The sequence below is a fragment of the Nelumbo nucifera genome, chromosome 1 (genome assembly GCF_055504915.1).
Source record: "Nelumbo nucifera cultivar China Antique chromosome 1, China Antique-T2T, whole genome shotgun sequence".
Classification (NCBI taxonomy): Eukaryota; Viridiplantae; Streptophyta; class Magnoliopsida; order Proteales; family Nelumbonaceae; genus Nelumbo; species Nelumbo nucifera.
In genome coordinates, this window is record NC_142649.1 from 73,612,619 (window position 1) to 73,619,202 (window position 6,584).

A 6,584-nucleotide genomic window follows, 5' to 3' on the forward strand; every position below is an offset into this window, starting at 1 on the left:
ACCGAAGTCTATAGGGAACTTCATTGCCAAATAGTAGGTGGAGACCACTGCTCGTAGGACATGCATAATTGGCCGCCCTATTATGGCATTATATGGGGAGGGGGTCGCGACCACCAGGAAATCGTGGTTGAGTCTGACCGCACAAGGCCATGTGCCGACTTCCACAGGTACTGTTATTTTCCCGAGGGGCCTGATTTTCTCTCCGCTGAAGCCCACCAGAGGAGTGTTCGCGGGCTTCAACTTGCTTCTCTGCAACTGAAGCTGGTCAAATGCCGACTTGAAGAGGATGTCTGCCGAGCTACCTGAATCCACAAGTACGCGCCTGACTTCGAAGTCCCTGGTCCTTAGTTTTATGACAAGCGTGTCATCATGGGGGTAGTGGACACCTCGCACATCGTCTTCCGTGAAGAAGATTGGTTCTTCCGTCTTTGACCTCTTTGGAGGGTTCTATTCTTCTCAGGCCGCTTCGCGAATTGACATCCGGGCCGCTGCCGAAGTACAACCTGCTACCACCGAACCCCCCACTATCACGTGGATGGTCCCCCGAACTGGCCTCTCTTCCAGAGGCTATCTTTGCGACGGTTCGGCTAGCCTACTGCTGGATTCGGGGGCATCTCTTCCGTGCTCCCCTTGCCAACCTGTCTTCTTATTATTATTATCATGCTGTACAAAATTTCTCAAGTACCCGTGACAGATGAGTCCCTCTATCTCGTCCCGGAGATTATTACACTGTTCGGTACTATGACTGTGATCTCTATGGAAACTACATTATAAGTTTTTATTTCTCTCGTTTTGGTTCCCTTTTAGGCGAGGTGGCCATTTTACGTATGGGGCGTCTTTGATCGTCATCAAGATCTCAGTCCGCCTCGTGTTTAAGGGTGTGTAGTCCGTCCGAGCTGCTAAGGGAGCTCGGAACGGCTGGCTCGGCTTCGCCTCCCGGGCCGGGTTTCTTCTTCTGTCAACTAGGTTGGAGGACTCGCCTTCCCTCTTCCTTTTCTCGATCCCGCTTTCGGTCCTTTGGTTGATCTCTTCCTCTGTTCTCATGAACTTATCCGCGAGCTTAAGGAATTTGGCTACGGTCACGGGCTGGTTAGCTACCATGTGCCATTTGAACTCCTTGTGTGTTACTCCTCTCTTGGCCGCCGCGAGCTGCACCGCGGGGTCCAGTCACGATATCTGCAAGCACGCGTCATTGAACCGCTTGATGTAGCCCCGAATGGACTCTCCTTCCCTCTAGACTACTCGGAAGACGCTTTCCTCGGTTCTGGGGCACCGCTTGCTGGTAACGAAGTGTGCGGTGAAGACCTGCACGAACTGGGTCCAGCTTCTTATTGAATCGGGGGCCAAGTTCCTGTACCAAATGCGGGCCACCCCCCTGAAGGTGGTGGTGAAGGCTATGCACATGCACGATTCACTAGCTCTAGCTAGGTGCATTTGGGACTGGAAGGCATCAACGTGATCGTTAGGGTCAAAGGACCCATCATACTTGTCTAAAGGGGGGAGCTTGAAGTCTCTAAGCATGGGGACGGCGAGGAGTTCTGATGAGAGGGGGGAAGGAACTGAGAGAATATGGACAGCTTTTACCTCGTCCGAGCTTGTCTCTTACCTCTGAGCTCGGGCAGGACACGGGTGGCAGTTCGGCGAATTCGCCGGCGTCTTCGTTGCTAAGTGGGCCTGGTGCTGGCGCTATTGGCCTCTGTGTTGCCGAGCTCGATGGGCCCGAACTGTTGGTAGTCTGCCGCTAGGACGCTGAATTGATTCTCTGTCAGCGGGAGCTCAAACTTGGAGTGTCGAGATACTGACCTGGCGGGCGAGGTTCCCGACCCACTGGCGAGCTGTGAGGCAGGGGTGATTTTTCTTTCCCCTCGGCCCGGGGATGAGGCCTGGCTCTTGTGGGGGTTCTGTAGCTGGAAGGCTTCTCTTCGGTGATGGCGTCCACCCTGAGGGGAGGGCTTAACCGGCTTTGGAGTAGGGTGCCAAAGTGGAAGCAGTGGTTGGTTTAGAGGCAGTTGGGGGAACTGTTGCTGATAGTGATACTGAGAGATGTGGTGCAGTACTTGGTGCTGCGGGAGCTGATGCTGTTGGAATTGTTGCATTTGGGCTTGCATTGCCCGCATGCATTGCATCAGGTCGTCAAACTGGTTCTGGCTGGTCGCCAGGGGGATAGCAATTGGTTCAGTAAAGGTTGTTTCGATAGGGAGTGGAAAGGGGACGTTCATGGCGGGAAGGTTTATGGGCGCCACTGTTCGTGGCGCGTTCAGGCTGGGGATCCCATCCACCGGAAGGGGGATGGTGAACTATCCAATGCACACCACGGGGACTTGAAGTTGTTCCCCGGTGGTGTTCATATCCGTGCCACGTCCGACATTGCTGGAAGAAGCCATGAGTGTTGGGGTTTTTTGGAAGAAAAAAGAGGTTATGAGAGTTTTAAAGGGAGGCTTTTAGAAGTATTCCCACAGACGGCGCCAATTGATGGTGCGCAATCCGGCCGGTCCTAGCTGTCAACGACCTTGCCTCTAACAGGAGCAACAGGTGCCTGAAACGGAGAAGGTGAGGAATCTCCAGGGAGGAACCCGGTGAGATTGCTCCAAAGCTCAAGTTAGTATTCTCTCAAAGGCAAGATAAATCCAGATGGCGCAAAGTTCACATACCTTGTTCTTGGGGGGTAGAGAGCCTTTTATAACCACTTTGCGCACTCACTCGTAAGCTTTTGTCAGGTCGGGTATGATTACCCCTGCGCTCCTGCCAGTTCGGGTGTCATCACCTCTGCTGGGGCAGAACTGCCACTGCTCTCTTTGTCGTTGCCGTCTCTGTAACCGGAGATGACGGTGGCAGGTGGTGGTGGTAGGTGGCCATTGAAGTGCGGCTGTCAAGCGTCAGATCCCAAGTCAGTCAGATGCGCCACCCCTGGATACGGACTCCTTCGGTGTCAGGTACAGTTGTTCAGTTCGGCGTCCTAAAGGCGAAGTGCTAGAGTGGTGTGCGAGGTGAAGTCTTGAGTTCGGATAGAGGTGTGGCCCAAGCCGCCATGGGGCAGGCCAGTTCGGGTTGTTGCCCTTTGTGTTCGTAAGGCTCGGGGCCTAAGGGAGAGCTCGGGCTCCTTACGGGGAGTTTGGGCTCCTTGTAGGGAGTTCGGACTACTGGTTCCTCCTTTCGGAGCTCACGCCTTGGGCGTGCTGTTGTGCCGAGCTGTTGCCTTTGCCACGTGTTGAATGGTTACAATATCGGGCCAAATCTTCCTTCATCAAATCCGTCTACCAATAGCATCAATGTGGCATCACCGGATATTGAATAATATGATCAATACAGCTTATGTGGCAGCAAAATTCGATATTGAATAATATGGCATCATCGCATATTGAATAATATGATCAATGCAAAACAGCTTATGTGGCAGCAAAATTGGATGTTTTCTCAGAAACAACCCGACAAGAGGTATACAAAAATCGAAACCCCGAAGACGAAAACGAACCACTTACTATACAACTCGAGTCCAGAGCTCAAGGGCCACAAAACAACCAAACATACACCAGGGAGGAATCTGAAACTGAACTCCTAAAATCCAAAGTCAAAGAGACCTCCAAAAGAAGAAAAAGCAAACAGACCCTCAATTTAACAACCCAAGCAAACAAACAGACACTGAATGAATTTAACAGTCCAAGCTCCTCTGATGAGCTGAGTCAATCTCTCAACTGAGGCTCTTGCTCCGCAGAAAAGGATACCCCCAGAAGCTTCCCGCTCCACACAATCTTCTTTTTCTTGCGAGTCCATCCCAGCCTCCCCCACCAAGACCTCCTCCGGGTTGACGACTGTGTACGGGGAGTAAGGCGTCATGGGCTTTACCATTGAAGCAGACAAGTCCAGCCCATCATAGGGTTAATGGATGTAATTGGGTTGACCCATATAAATCTACCCACGCCCCAACTCGAAAAAACATTCGCTCCCACCCGCCCTCCTGCGAAGAGCAGGAATCTCTTAAATTTTAAAACGCCCGCTGAATGCTAGGCTGCGAAGAACAACACCTCTGGTTTCTCCAATAGCTGGTCCTCCATTGAAACCATCTCCATTGTCACGCTTGTCAAAGACTACATCGCAACATCCTTCCTTCCTTCCGCTATGAGCGGACTCTGATGCTGCAACATCGTCCCCCGGTGTCGGCAGCCCCTACAGAACTTCCACTATCTCTCCTCTTTCCCCTGTCACCGAAGGTTGACGAGGCTATACCTTCTTTTCCTTTGTTTGCAATGCACACTGTGATGTGATGGAAAAGCTAACAAAACCACGTTCCAATGGAAAAGCTCACAGAGAAGAAAGAATTCTTGAATCTTGAATATATTAACTTTACAATACATGCGGTATATATATATATAGGCATGCGACAGCTATTGGATTAGATCATGAACAAAGTGGCAATCAATTTCTCTGTGTTTTGTGTGTTTGTTGAAGACTGGGTTTGCTGCATTGTAGAGAGCCTCTTTGCTATCACAGTAGAGGCGTTGGAGGCTCAGTGAGTGTAATAGTGAGTTCAGTAAGTAGTCTTTGTACCCAAACTAGTTCAGAAGAGGCAGCAGCCATGGCCCTGTATTCGGCTTCTGTTGAGGAGCGGGAAATCATGTGTTGCTTCTTTGTTTTCCAAGAAAGAAGTGAGTCTCCAAATAGGGTGAAATATCTCGTGGTAGAACGACGGATAAGACGACAGCTGGCCCAATCTAAGTCACAAAAACCAAGCAACTGAATGGTGCTCGTGGCAGAGAAGAAGATGCCAGCAAAGATGGTGCCTTTGATGTAACGGACAACTCGGAGAGCAGCATTAAAATGTTCTTGGCGAGGATCATGCATGAACCGGCTTAGGTAATTAGTGGCGAAACAAAGATTTGGGCGAGTTGCTGTGAGGTATACAAGGCAACATACAAGGCAAAATTGTGCCGGATCAGAGCATGGAGGGCTGGAATCATCAACAAAGTGATTTTGTTGTTCCATTGGAATTAAACATGGTTTGCAATCTTGAAGTCCTGCACCATGCACAATGTTTGGAGCATATTTGTGCTAATTAAGGAAAATGCTAGATGTAGAACGAGTGACTTCAAAGCCTAAGAAGAACCGTAACAACCCAAGATCCTTAATGCTAAATTGTTCATCAATGTACTTCTCGAGAGATGTGATTCGAACCTAGTCATCAACAATGATGATGGCATCATCCACATACACAAGTACAACACAAATGAGGAGTTGGAGTAGGCATTAAAAAGGGAATAATCATTGGAAGATTGTTGGAACCCCAAAGATGTAAGAGCATGAGTGAATTTTGCAAATCACATACGGGAAGCTTGCTTAAGACCGTATAAAGATTTTTGATGTTTGCAAATATATGTTGAATCTAGAGTATCAAAACCTTGTGGAATTATCATGTAGACCTCTTCATGGAGGTCTCCATGAAGGAAGGAATTATTGACATCTAATTGGTGAAGGTCCCAACCTTTGATGGCGGCTATAGCAAGGAGGCAGCAAACAGTAGCTAATTTTGCAACTAGAGCAAAAGTGTCATGGTAGTCAAGGCCTTCAATTTGTGTATAGCCTTTTGTAACAAGTCACGCTTTAAAGCACTCAATGGAACCATCTACCTTGTATTTAATTTTGTAAACCAATTTGGAACCAATGGGATGCTTGCCTGGGGGTAGGGGTACAACTGTCCAAGTATTATTTCTTTCAAGAGAAAAAATTTCATCTACCATAGATTGTTGACAATGGGAATCTTGGGTAGCTTGTGCATAGGTTTTGGGTTCAACTGCTAAAGTAACATGGTTGGATTGTGAGAGTGAAGAGGGTAATTGGTAAATGTAGTCATTGAGGTCGGCAAGGATGGTGGTTTGGTGATGGGGTCGTTGGGAATGAGTAATGGATGGAATTGAAGTAGTAACTGTGGCGGGTTGGGCCACATCAATGGTGGTGGGCTGAATAGTAATGGGTGTGTGTGTTCATTAGAAGGGGCAAATGTATGTGGATAATCACAATCATCAGAGGGAACGGAGGAAGAGGAACCACTATTGATGATTTGGGCTTAGTTACAAGTGATGGACCATCATGAAAGGGAAACTGATCTTCATAGAATACAATGTCTCAGCTTGTGAAGATGCGTCGGATTTTAAGGCTGTAAATCTGATAGCCTTTTTGGCCATGTGAGTAACCCACAAATATACAAGGTTCAGCTCGGGCAGCAAATTTGTCCAAGGGTTAGGGAATGACTTGAGCATAGCATAGGCAACAGAATGCCCTCAAATGGACATAAGATGGTTGCTCATGAAATAACACTTCATATGGAGAAACATTTAATAGTAAGGGTGTGGGCAACAAATTGATTATATGGACTGCAGTGAATAAGCACTCCCCTAAAAAGGAAATAGGTAAAGAAGCTTGGAAATGCAAGGCCCGAGCCATTTCTAATATGTGATGATGCTTTCTTTCTGCTACCCCATTTTGCTGAGCCATGGCAACACATGGGGTCTGTTGTAATATACCTTGATCCATACAAAATTGTTGAATAGGTCCAGAGAGAAATTTGACCCGTTGTCTAAACGTATTTGCTT